The 14415-nt window shown below is 33.3% G+C and overlaps 1 pseudogene; it reads right to left on the bottom strand.

Annotated features, from left to right (window-relative positions):
- The window catches only part of LOC135365469 (high mobility group protein B1-like), a 72460-nt pseudogene extending 63419 nt beyond the window's left edge, over positions 1-9041 (bottom strand).
- Positions 9042-14415: the final 5374 nt, after the last annotated feature.

Here is a 14415-nt window from a genome sequence, read left to right as displayed (position 1 = left end):
TAACAGAAATTTCATGAGACTCAGCAAATGCAACACAAAGGACAAGCACAGCAAAAATCACAAGCCAGTCAGTAGGCAACATCTCAAAGTACATGCTAGACCACAAGCAGAAGAGCCATATAGCAAGCCAAAGAAAGAGAAGAAAGACCCTTAGTGGTGGTGGTCATCACATATACACTCTGCTCCTGGTGTCCATTGTTGTGGACTTTCATAGAGATGGGATGGGTCACTCAATCCAAAATTAGGTTTGGATATGGGGGCTGAGGAAGCCACTTGCACGCCAAGAGGGTATAAAAAATTTGTTATTCATATGAGGCTTTTTGGGTAAATCATAGTATGTTCCAAGACTGGTATAAAAATGTCTTGAGAGAATAAGAAAGATCAACTGGCTTAGGGTTTTATGATAGTTAGGGAGTGAGGCTGGGGTAAGAATTCCCCATAAGCATGAGCAAGGCTTATGTGGTATGAACTTCTTTATGGTGCCAAAGGAGGGAACAACTAGGCTTTCTTACTACTTTGTCCAGATGTAGACAGAAGGGAGAGGATCAAAAGTAGACTCTATTACAACTCTTTTATTATCTCTTCAATCCTTTTATCATGTTTTCATTACTTTGTTGGGTGGAGTAGGAGAAAGACAGCTTTGGCCCACTCATATTATTGATTAAAAAAAGAAAATCCCCAAGACTAGAAAAGAGGAGAGAGGACTTGATATTCATTATGAATCTTCTTTATGGAATTCTTTGTGATAAATATTTTCATGCATTTCTATTTCCTTTATTTTTCTCAAAATTAAACCAAAAGTTTGTGTTTGAAATTGTTTTCCTATCATCACACAGTTGTAAAATAACAAATAAATTTGAGAGAGGCTGAGTGCCTGTTTAACCACAAACCACCCTCTTTCCCATTACTCCAGGATATCTCTCAGTTCAGGTGTTTTTGTTTTGTTTTGGTTTGTTTATTTGTTTGTTTTTCCCCATGTGGTTCATCAAATGGATAAAAAAGGCAAAAGTTATAAAAATCAAATGAATAAAGTAATCCAATACAGATTGCAAGTCAGAGCTATTTTTTGTGTAGTCTAACTACATATCTAGGTATCTATGTATCTGTATTTTCTAAGAATCTTAATGGTTAGCATTTGGGGACTTGGGTTTCAGTTAATGGTATTGTATTTGTGCCTTAGGGAATGAGAAACTGGCATTTTATTAAGTAAACTTTTATCACTTGAAAATTATCTATATATAGTCTCATTAGATTTTTCTTTCCTTGGAGATTGAATAACTTACTTTGTTATATTGTATATCTTTTTTGGTATAATCACACTAAAATAGATTTTCTGTCACAGTGGAGGGAGAAGTTGAAGGTAAATGCATTAGTTACTCTACTTTTCTAATTTCTTTGGTAAGAATTCTGCATGTTGAGATTTTAAATATATTATAGGGTTTTTGTAATTATTTCTTGTATTCTAGCTATTCGAGTAGTCAAACTAAGAGATACATTTGCAAAAATTCCATTTGGTTTAGACTAACAAGAGTTACCAGTCCATATTTCTTCAAACATCACAATTTCTATTTTTTTCTCAAATAAATAAGCTTAAAGAGACAAAATCAAGTACGCACCTAAACAAGTTTAGTAATGGCTTAGTATATGATTCAGTAATGATAAACAGACACTGCAAGTGAAAAATCAAAAAAATAAACATATCCAGTTTCCTCACAAGTCTTTGATATTGTTTAAGAGGATGGGACCCTCGAAGAATAAAATCATGACCTTAGAAATGTCTCCATATACAGTTTCCATGATATTCATATTCAGAGAGATGGTAGAAGACAGAGTCAGGAAAATATTTTTGCTAAGTGCTCAAATTATTCACTTAGTCATTGCAGACTCCAAAGTGAGACAGTGTTGTCAGCCATTCTATAACATGACCTAATGGAATTTGGCTACCTGCTACATAGCCAGCCTTCGTATCTTATGATTGTCTCTTATATTTTGAATTGAGCGATGTTCTTTTACCTTTTTCTTTGACTATTGTACATGTTTTTATTCTGAAATTCATTTACTCTTTTTTTTAAAATATTTTATTTATTTATTTGAGAGAACATATGAGCATGAGCAGAGGGCAGGGAAAGGAGCAGAAGGAGAAGGAGAGGGAGAGGGAGAAGCAGACTCCCTCTGAGTAGTTGAGCAGGCAGCCTGAGGCGGGACTCCATCCCAGAACCCCAGGATCATGACCTGAGCCAAAGGCAGATGCTTAACAGACCTAGCCACCCAGGCCCCCTGAAATTCATTTACTCTTTGATTCATGTTTTCGTTTACTAACATTTTAATTACCAAGAGCATGCTAGACATTGTCTTGGGAGCTAGGATGAAAGATAGCACAGGGATGAGTAAGAGCTATGCACAGCAATGCTGCCTCTAAGGAGTTCATAGTCAAGTGGGAGGTCAAGTCAATAGGGAAACAGGCTAAAAACCAATATGTATAAACAACATGGTATGTTCTGTATTAGAGAGGCATGGATTGAGGGCTTCAGGAGCATAGTGGGTAGTGACTGAGGGAAATGGAGAGAAATCTTGCTAAGGGAATGTGGCATTTATCCCATCTGAAATTCATTAGACATTTCTAAAGTTCTTACCTTTCCTAGTATATTCTAAGGTTCTTTAGTATAGGGATTTCTATACCATTTTGCAGCCTTAGTGGTCCTAGAACAGTCTGTGTATGTTTATGTGTGCCTGTGTGAGTGTTTGGAGTAAGGTTTACTGTTCAATGGAATATGTATATATATATACATACATATATATATATGTATGTATATATATATAAAATAAAGGTAGATGATTGGCAGAATAATATTCAATTAAATTAAGTGTGGGCCTATTTCCCTGTAGAGGAACTATCTCTTGATTCCTCTCAACCCACTTCACAACATAGAAAAGAAAAACAAAACAAAACTTTGTTCATTGACCTTTGCTCATAGTCCTTAGGGTTCTCAGGCAATTAGGAATGAATTTGGCCTTATAGAATACTATGCTATATTTGCAAACCACACCTTCATCTCACCTGACCACATTTTTGAACCTTCACATCGCCACACATTCCATATAGTCTTCATGCTATAATTTGTACTGGGGAACTAGGAAAATCACAGCAGAAGCTATTCAGCTCAGATATTCAGCTCTTTGAGGATACCTTGACTTTTTGTCCCATGGTTATTTGGGCATTGCTCCTCCCAGGTTCCAGCTACCTCCTCTTTTATTCTCTGCATTGAAATGGTATCACCTCATTAACTGGCATCTGTATTATTCATGGTTCTCCAGAGGAAACACTATATCTCTATCTCTATCTCTATATCTATATATCTGTATCTATCTATTTCTATTCATATATCGGTATCATCTGTTGAGAGAGTCTCTATATAGGGAGGAGGGTCAGAATTTTAAGAAGTTGGCTTATGGCTATGGGCTTATGGAGGCTGGCAAATTGGAGATCCGTAAGGAAGGGAAGTCCAGTAAGCTGGACATTCAGGCAAGAGTGATATTACAGTCTTGAGACAAAATTTCTTCTTCTAGGAAATATCAGTCTTTATTCTTAGATCTTCAACTGCTTGGTTGAGGTCCATCAATTTATAGATAGTAATCTGCTTTACTCAAAGCCTATTGATTTTAAATGTTAACCAAATATTTTTAAATGTTTCACAGCAACATCTAGACTGGTATTTGACCAAACAACTGGGCACTGTAGACTAGAAAAGTTGACATATAAAAATAACTATCACAGAATTCATCACAAACATGAAGCTGAATGTATCATTTATTCCAGGTTATCTTAGATAGCCAGACCCAAATGTATGTCTTCCCAAAGAAAGCAACTTGTCAGAGACAGGATAACTCTATTAAAAGGACCACTGCAGGGCTCCCTGCTCGACAGGGAGTCTGCTTCTCCCTCTGACCCTCCTCCCTCTCATGCTCTCTGTCTCTCATTCTCTCTGTCTCAAATAAATAAAATCTTAAAAAAAAAAAAGGACCACTGCAATAAAATAAAAGTGGTATCTGCAAAAAACAAAGGTAATATATGTTTTATCAATAAAGTCTGTTTACAAAAGTAAATTTACTTATCTTTAGAAAGGCATCCACATTTTGTTACTGGGATGGAATAAAAAATATTAGAAACATGTTGTCAGGAACAGGGATCCTAGACACAATTCTGGAGGCTTAGAAGTCAGAAGTCAAGTTGGTGGTAGGGCCATGCTCCCTTTGGAACCCTATGGGAGAGAGTTCTTCCTTTCCTCTTTCTGGCTTTTGGTGGTTTGCCAGCAATCCTTGACATTCCTTAGTTTGCAGACATAGCACTTCAACTGCTGTTTCTTTTACCACATAGCATTCTCCCCTTATGTGTCAGTGTCCTCTCATTTCTTATAAGAATACCAGGCATATTGGATTAAGAGGCCATCTTATTCCAATATATCTTCCTCTTAAGTTAATTATATCTGCAATGATCTTATTTCCAAATAAAGTCACATCCTGAGCTACTGGGGGTTAAGATGTCAACATATCTTCTTGGGGGACACAATTCAACCATAACTCGTCTTCGTGGATATCTCTCTGGGACTCAATTTTATCATCCATAAAATGAAGGATATAAAGAAAATAACTTCTCAGGTCACTTGAAACAATTATATCCTATAAATTTAATTGCTGTTTATGACATCTTTATTTACTCAACAGAAATTCATGAAAATTATAATACATCTAGAATACTGGAAACATAGAAATAAGTAACAGTCCTGACACTCAATGTCTTCCACTTCAATGGGTAAGATGGAAAGTAAAATGTAGTATGGAATTGTAATGTATATTGGAAACATTGTGAATAGCTGGGTGGAGTAGGAACAATGAAATGCTTCTTAGAAAAGAGTTTTTATGAGTTATGAAAGATGAATGGACGTTTGTGATTTAAGAAGGTAAGGATATGTTTTTAAGCAGAGGGAAGAACTGAATGTGTATTTGCAAAAGCATGGGGGTACAAGAGAAATATGCCTTTCAATGAACAGCAGGTAGTTTGACCTTCAAAGGAGCCTCAGCTCTGGGAAAGGAATTGGTAGGAAATGAGAGTGAAGAGATAGAAATGGTAAAATTGTAAGAGTCATAACCATAATTCTAAGGAATTTGAACTGTATCCTATAGCTATGGTGAACTTAATGACTAGTATCTAACAAGAGAGTGTGTTCATATGCTACATGTTATTTAAATTCAGTCTGATAGCAGAGTGGAATATAAGGGATATATTATGTCTTTGTGGAAATAGAAAGAACAACTAAAAAGCAAATGATATCATTCAGACAAAAATATTAAGGGCTTAAAATATATCAGTGGCTAAGAGAATGTAGCCAAGAGAGTAGACAAGGATAACAAGGAGATAACAAGGGTATAAAGTTGCCATAATTTGACGATGAATTAAATTTGGAAGAGGCAGAGGCTGATGAAAAAGGAGTCTAGGATTTGTCAAGATTTCTGGTTAATCCTAAAATGGTGTATTTCATTGAAAGGGAAAATTCTGAAAAAAAAGGAAGCATAAGAGTAAAATTGAATATTGTTTTGTAAATGATGAGCTGGAAGTGGCTTGGAACATCTAAACAGAAATGCTCCATGAGGTTGAGTATGTAGGGCATTCTGACTGAACTCAGACTCAAATGGAATAGAAAAAAGTTCCCTGATGTATCCAGGGGAATTGGTGGGCGCATACTATGTGATTGAGTTGGACAAAGCTCTCCTTCCCACTATTAAGGAATTTCTAGCCCTGATTTGCACAAGAGAGGAACGTTTTCCTGATTAAAAGGAATTGGAAATTCCACCTCTTCTTTGTGTTCCAAGGTAGTAAACCAGGACTGATGAGTCCAAGAGCAGAGCTGGGCAATGAGATTCCTGCAGAACCACTGGGATGAATAAGGATGAGAAGAAAAGATTGGTTCTAATACTATCAGATCATTGATATGAATCGTTAAGTCTATACACGGGACATGAAACTATACATGAAATAAGTCCATGTATACACAGAATAAAATTGCATTGAACTATATATAAACACAGACACACACACTCAAATACAGATTTTAAAATGTTGAAAACTGAATACGGTATAGCCTAGTTAATAGAAATGTACAAATGTCAGTTTCTTGGTTTTTATGTTGTACTACATCTGTGTAAGTTGTCATTATTGGGGGAAGTTGGGTGAAGGGTCCATGGGACTTTTTGTACTATTTTTGTAACTTTTTTTGATTCTACCTACAATTATTTTAAGTAAAAAAATTCAAAGGAAAAGAAAAAAAATGAGCCAGAGGCCAATGCTGCTGTCTGTAGCCCTCCCTATCACTAACTCGACTGCTGAACAAAACTGGATATCCTTATTGCAGACACATGGGTTTTGAGATGGTGATTATTTATGCCAGTCATCTGAGGTCACATTTGAAGAATAGAGTTACTACAGAAGTAATGTTCCTGAGAATAAGGCTGCTTTCATTTCTTTATATAATTTTAGTACATCTGTTGTATAAACTTAAGAAAGTTACTTAATTTTTCTATTCCATAGCTTTCCCCATTTGTAATGGAGATAATGGTTGCTAATGGTTGTAAAGAAGATTAAATGAGTTAGCATATGAAAACACTTGGATCATCTTTTTAGAAGGTATTATCTTTGTGATCAAGTGTTTACTGGTAGTTTCTAGCAAACTGCCTTGCATATATTAAAAGAATATTGGCAATTACATTTATGGCAACTATTTGAAAAATCATATCATTTGAATGCTTATTTCAATATGTAGTACTAATCAGCAAACATGGTTTAGTTATTTTTGCTGACATTAGAGCTTTTGATGTTTCTGAATTAATAGACATTCTTATAATCACAGACCTCAACTGTCAGTCACAAATAGCAATTTGATGAAGACAGTGTACTACAGCAACCCCTTAAGTATTTATTAGACAGATTCATCTACATTTTGTGCAGGAGGTCTGATTTGCCAAGAAGACATTGACCTTGCAAGAATCTATAAAATTTGACCAACTCACACTGTTTTTAACTGATTTGCCTTCTCCTAAAGTCTATGTATAGTAAAATGAATGGTTTTTTATTTATGTTATTATGACATAAACCAGTCAGTAAGTAAAAAAAGTACATGAAAAATATAAAGCTTAAATTGAAGAAGAAGAAAGAGAAAGAGGAGGGAATGTTGAAGGAAAAGAAGGAGAAAGGAGAAGAATGGCATTCTTGATTGACTTACCAGAGAGAAATATGTTCTAAAGCACAATTGGCCTATCTGACCAACATTCATAAAATTTAATAATAATTTTGGAATTTCTTTTGAAAATATTTGTATTCAATTCAAAACTGAGCTGACACATGATTATATTACTTATTGATTCATCAATTTCTACATTGAAAATTTCAGTGAAAAACAAAAGCCCTTACACACTGATTTTAAAGTTCTATACATTAAATTCTTAAATGGACTGGGAAAGTAACCCCTTGTCATCTGTAATATTTTCTACCTACTATATTTTTGGTACCTCCTGAAAAAATTTCAGTCATTAATTAAGTGTTTAGTTTCTAACAATTATTTACAATACCACACTATCTTGTTTACTATGTTATAATAAGTTTTGAAAATGGATATGTTCTTGCCACAATGTTCTTATTTTTCTCATTGTATGATCTAATGTAAGTCCTATGCATTTCCATATGAATTTTAGAATCACATTCAGAATTTTTATATAAAAAATCTGCTGCAGTTTTTATTTGGATTGCATTGAATCTATAGATCAAAATGGAGAGAATTGACATCAATACTGTGTCTTCCAGCCCATTAACAAGCTATCTCTCCCCATTTGTTTAGATCTATTTTAAATTCTAAGCATCATTTTTAGTTTTCAGTGCATAGGTCTTTTGTGAGATTTATCCCAATGATTTCATATTTGATAATATAGTAAATAGCATTTTAAAAATTTTCAATTTTCAATTGTTTGTTCTTACTATGTAGAAATACAACTGATATACCTTGCATCCATTAGCAACTACCCTTCCTTCCCCACTAATCTACCCTCTTGTCTCTATCATTTGCCTTTTCTGAACATTTCATATAAATAGAGTATTTTGGCATATGGCCTTTTGTATATGTCTTCTTTCACTTAGCATAATGCTTTTCAAGGTTCATTCATGTGGCATCATACTTCAATACTTCATTCCTTTTTATGGCTGAATAATATTCTATTATTTGGACATACCACATTTGTCAATTCATCCATTCATGAGTATTTTGGTTGTTTCCACATATTGGCTATTACAAAAAATGTTGTTATGAACATTCATGTACATATTTTTATGTGAACATGTTTTCAAGTCTCTTGGCTCTATACCAACAGGGGAATTGCTAGGTCAGATGATCACTATGTTTAACTTTTTGAGTAACTGCTGAAATGGCTGCATCATTTTACATTCTGACCAGTAATATAAGAGGGTTCCATTTTCTCCACAACCTCACAATACTTGTTATCTCCTTGTTATCTTTTTTTTTTTTTTAATTATAGCCATCCTGGGGGGTGTGAAGTAGTATATCATTGTAGTTTTTATTTACATTTCCTTAACGACTAACAATTTTTCATATGCTTATTGTCCATTTATATATTTTCTTGGAGAAATGTCTGTTCAAATCCTTCACTCATTTATTATTTATATTATTTCTCTTTTTTTTGACTTATGAATTCTTTACACATTTGAATAATAAACCTTTATTAGATATATGTTTTGAAAGTATTTCCTCCAATTCTCTGGATCATCTTTTCATTTTCTTGATAGTATCCTTTGAGGCACATACCTTTTCAATTTTCACAAAGTCCAATTTATCTATTTTTCCTTTGGTTGCATTTGCTTTAAGTGTCATATTTAAGAAATCATTGCTTAATCTGAGGCCACAAAGATTTACAGCTATGTTTTCTTCAAAGAGTTTTATACTTTCAGATCTTACATTTACGTCTAAAGACCCAAAGGCCATTTTCAGTTAATTTTTGCATATGGTATAAAATAAAGTTTCAACTTCATACTTTTGCACATGGATATCAAACTCCATTTGTTGAAAAGAATATTCTCTCCCCATTGAAATGGTCTTAGCATCCTTATAAAAAAATCAGTTGACAATAAACGCATTAGTTTATTCCTGGAGTTTCCATTGATTCTATTTATGTATGTAATTCATCATTAAGTCATTACCACTTTATCTTGGTTAGAGCAGCTTTGTAGTAAATTTTGAATTCTAGAAGTATGAATCTTCTAAATTTATTCTTTTTTTTAAGACTGTTTCAGCTATTCTGGATCCCTTGTACAAAAAAAAAGCTAAATGGGATTTTGATAGAAATTAGGTGAAATTTGTAGCACAATTTGAAGGGTTTACCCCTTTTACCAATAGTAAGTCTTCCCATTCATGAACATGAGATTTCTTTCCGTTTATTTAGGTCTTCTTTAATTACTTTCAATAGGTATTTGGTAGTTTTCAGTTGTACAAATCCTGAATATCTCTTGTTATATGTATTCTTAAATATTTTTTGATGCTACCAAATATGGAATTTATTTCATTTTTAGATTGTTGTCAGTGTATTAAGTTGATTTTTGTACACTGATTTTTGTATCCTGCAACCTTGTTGAATTTATTAGTTCTAATAGTTTAGTTGTGTGTGTGTGTGTATGTGCGTGTGTGTGTGTGTGTGTTCCCTAGGCTGTTATATAGATAAGATCATGTGATCTCAAATAGAGTTTTACTTCTTCCTTTCCTATCTAAATGCTTTCTATTTATTTTTATAGCCCAATTGCCTTGGCTAAGATATCCAGTACAAAGTGTTGTATAGAAGTGGTGGGAGGATGTCTTTGACTTATTCTTTTTTTTTTTTAAGTTGCCTTCTAGCCCTATTATGTTATCATGAAAATGTGTTGGATTTTGTCAAATGCTTTTTCTACATCTTTAAGATGATCCCCTGGGTTCGCTTTATTCTATTGAATTTATTCATTGGTTTATTACATTGGTTTTATTATGTTGAATGTATGTTAATCTTGAATCCTATAACATTGCTAGACACACTTGTTAATTCTAGTAACTATTTTTTCAAAATTTTCTATAAGAGAATTATGTCATATATGAGCAAAGGTATAGTTATGCTTTATCTCTTCCAATCTAGAAGGTTTTATTTTATTTGCTTTATTGTGTGGGCTTTTATCTCTAATAAATTGTTGAATAATTGTGTTAACAGTGGATATTCTTGCCCTATTCCTGCATTTCATAAGACTCATTCAGTCTGTCAACATTAAGCATGATGTGAGTTTTAGGTATAGATAACCCTTATTAAGTTGAATGAGTTATTTTTATTTATTATTTGCAGAGAGGGTTCTTTAAAAATCAGGAATGAATGTTAAATTGTGTCAAATGATAGGTTATATATCTATAGAGATGATCATATGACTCTTATTTTTTAGTTTGTTAATATGGTGAATTAAATGGATTGATCTTTAAATATTTACATTCCTGACATAAACCCCACTTAGTAATGATGTGTTACCATTTTTATATAAAGTTGATTTTGATTTGTTAAATTTTTGTTGAGAAATTTTGTGTTTACACACATGAGAGATATTCATCTATAGTTTGCTTTTCTGTAATGTCTTTATCTGGTTTTGCTATCAGGTTAATGCCAACTCTATAGAAGAGTTGTAAAGTAGTCCTTCCTTTTTAATTTTCTGGAAGAACTCTTGCAAAATAATGGTATTATTTTTCCCCTAAGTATGTATTAGAATTCACCAGTGAAGCCATATGAGTCTGGAGGCTTCTTTTGGGGAAGATTTTTAATTATAAATTTAATTTTTAAAAATCAATATAGAACTAGTGAAGCTATCTTGTTTTTCTTTAGTAAGCTTTGATTGTTCATCTCTTTCAAGAAATTTGTCCATTTAATCTGTTATTAAATTTATTGGCATAAAGTTTTTAAATTCATTATTGTTCTTTTAATATCTGTAGATCTGTAATGATGCCAGAATTCTGATTCCTGATATTGGAAATGTTTGTCTTTTCTCTTTTTTTCCTGATCAGTCTAACTAAAGATTATCAATTTTACTAATCCAAAGATGAGCCTTTGGTTTTATCGATTTTCTCAATTTTTCCCCCTGTTTTCTGTTTCACTAATTTCTACTCTAGTCTTTATCATTTTTATGCTTTTGTTTATGTTGGATTCAGTTAGCTCTCTTTTTCTAGGTTTTTTGTTTTTGTGTGTGTGTTTTCTGATTGAATCTGACATCATTGATTTGAAAACTTTCTTCCTTTTAAACATGTTGTGGTTTCAATTTCATTCAGTTAAAAATATCTTCTAATTTCCCTTTTCATATCTTACTTGATCTATGGGTATTTAGAAGTGTGATAGTTTCCAAAAATGTAAAAATTTATGATAGTTTTTATTATTTTTAACACTTTCATTATGATTAGAGAAAATACTTTGTATTACTTAAATCTTTTTAAAACTACTAAAACTCCTTTCATGGCTCAGAATATTATTTATCTATATAAAACATTTATGCAAACTTGAAAAGAATGTGTATTCTGCTATTGGGAAATTGTCATAAAATTATCATTTAGGTCAAATTAGTTGATAGTTGGTTTTTAAGTCTTCAATACCCTAATTTTTTCAATACTTTTTTTTTCTTTTTTTTTTAAATTTATTTATTCATTTGAGAGAGCGAGAATGAGAGAGAGTACATGAGAGAGGGGAGGGTCAGAGGGAGAAGCAGACTCCCCGCGGAGCAGGGAGCCCGATGCGGGACTCGATCCCGGGACTCCAGGATCATGACCTGAGCCGGAGGCAGTCGCTTAACCAACTGAGCCACCCAGGCGCCCCTAATTTTTTCAATACTTATTCTATCAGTTTTTGAGAGTGGGCATTGAAACCTCCTACTTTGTTGTGGTTTTGTCTGTTTCCCCTTGCTATTCTGTCAGTTTTTGTTTCATGTATTCTACTTTGCTTCATGTAAAATATTATTAGGTGCATAAACATTTTGAATTGTTTTATTATCTTCAGTAATTGAAAACTTGATCATCATGAAGTGACCACCTCAAGACCTAAAAATACCATTTGCCGTGAACTACACACTGTCGTCTTTCAAAAATTAATTTTATCATATATTTTCTTTTCTATCCTTTCACTTATACCCTATTATTGTCTTTATATGTAAAATATGTTTATTATAGGCACCATATAATTGGATCTTACCTTTTTATATAATCCAATGTTCTCTATCTTTTATGTGGAAATATTTAGGTCATTTATGTTTAACATGAATATTATTTTTTTTAAGATTTTATTTATTTATTTAACAGAGAGAGACACAGCAAGAGAGAGAGCACAAGCAGGGGGAGTGGGAGAGGGAGAAGCAGGCTTCCCGTGGAGCAGGGAGCCCGATGCGGGGCTCGATCCCAGGACCCCAGGATCATGACCTGAGCCGAAGGCAGACACTCAACGACTGAGCCACCCAGGTCCCCCTAACATGAATATTGATATGGTTAGGTTTAAATCTTCCAACTTGCTGTTTGTTCCTTGTCTTTCCATTTGCCCATTTTATTTCCCTCCTTTTAAGACATCTTGCAGTGTAGATGTGCTTGTGATGAATTCTTTAATTTTGTGTGCCTAAAAGTTTTCGTTTTACCTTAATTTTTAAAAGATATTTTCTCTGTGTATAGAAATCTAGGTTGACTGTTTTTTTCCAATACTTGAATGATGTTGACTTCACTGTTTCCCTGAATGTTTCATATAAGAAATCTGTCATTCTTATCTTTGTTCCTCTGTACATAAAATATGGTTTTATGCATTCCTCCTTTTAGTGCATTTTTTAAAATCACTGGCTTTGAGCAATTATATTGTGATGTGCCTTCATGATGTTTTCTTCATATTTTTTATCCTTGAACTATTGAGATTTATGGGCTTGTAGTATTTATCAAATTTGAAAAATTTTGGTCATTGTTTCTTCAGCTATTCTTCTCCCACCTCTACGGACCAATTTGTCCCACAGCTCACTAATGCTGTGTTTAGTTTATCTCTTTTTTTTCTGTAGTGTGTTTCACTTTGGATAGTTTCTATTGCTATGTGTTCAAACTCAAAATCTTTCATTTTGCCATATAATATTCCTTTCACCCTATCCATAGTATTTTTTACCTCAGATATTAAAACTTTCATCTCCAGAGGCTCAATTTTATTTTTAATTATTAATTTTAATTTTAGAACAGTTTTAAGTTCACAGAAAAACTGAAAGTGCAGAGTTCTTATATGCCCTCCCCACCCCGCACATGCATAACCTCCTTCACCATTAACATCTCACATCAGTGTGGTAGACATGTTACAATCCGTGAACCAACATTGACATATCATTATCAACCAAAGTCCATAGTTTACTTTACAGTTTACTCTTGGTGTTATACATTCTATTATTTTGGACAAATGCAGAATGACATGTATCTACCATTGTGGTAACATACAGGATAGTTTCATGGCCCTAAAAATCCCCTGTGCTTCACCTATTCATCACTCTTTTCCCCTTTACCCTTGACAAACACTGATCTTTTTATTTTTTCCATAGTCTTGCCTTTCCCAGAATGTAATATAGTTGGCATCAATGGCATATAGCCTTTCAGATTGGTTTCTTTCACTTAGCAATATGCATTCAAGATTCCTCTATGTCTTTTCTTAGCTTGACACCTAATTTCTTTTTAGAGCTCAATGTTTTATCCACTGTATGGATGTGCCACAGTTTATTTATTCTCTCACCTAATGAAGGAAATTTTGGTTGATTTTAAGTTTGGGTTTTTATGAATACAGATGCTATAAACACTTATGTGCAGGTATTTGAATATATGAAAAAATATATGAAAAAATATATGAAAATATACGAAAAATATATGAAAAAATATTTGCATATATTTTCAACTCATTTGGGTAAATACCAAAGAAAGCAATTGCTGGATTGCAAAGTAAGATTATGTTTAGTTTTATAAGAAACTGCCAAACTGTATTTTAAAGTGGCTGTACCATCGTGCATTCACAACAATAATTGGGAGTTCCTGTTGCTCTGTCTTCAGCATTTAGAGTTGTCATTGTTTGGGATTTTAGTCATTCTAGTAGGTGCAAAGTGAGATCTTATTGATTTGAAATTAATGACATTTGATGTTGAGCATCTTTTCATATGCTTATTTATTTATTTTAAAGATTTTATTTATTTATTTGAGAGAGAGAGAAACAACAGGAACTGAGTAGAGAGGGTCAGAGGAAGAAGTAGTCTCCCCGCTGAACCAGGAGCCTGATGTGGGACTCCATCCTAGGACTCGGGGATCATGACCTGAGCCG

The sequence above is a fragment of the Mirounga angustirostris genome, unplaced genomic scaffold, assembly GCF_029215605.1.
Source record: "Mirounga angustirostris isolate CCGP_5_RB_7025 unplaced genomic scaffold, mMirAng1.0.hap1 SCAF_8, whole genome shotgun sequence".
NCBI classification, from domain to species: Eukaryota; Metazoa; Chordata; class Mammalia; order Carnivora; family Phocidae; genus Mirounga; species Mirounga angustirostris.
The sequence above is the reverse complement of the archived record's forward strand: the minus strand, read 5'-3'. Positions and strand labels throughout refer to the sequence as shown.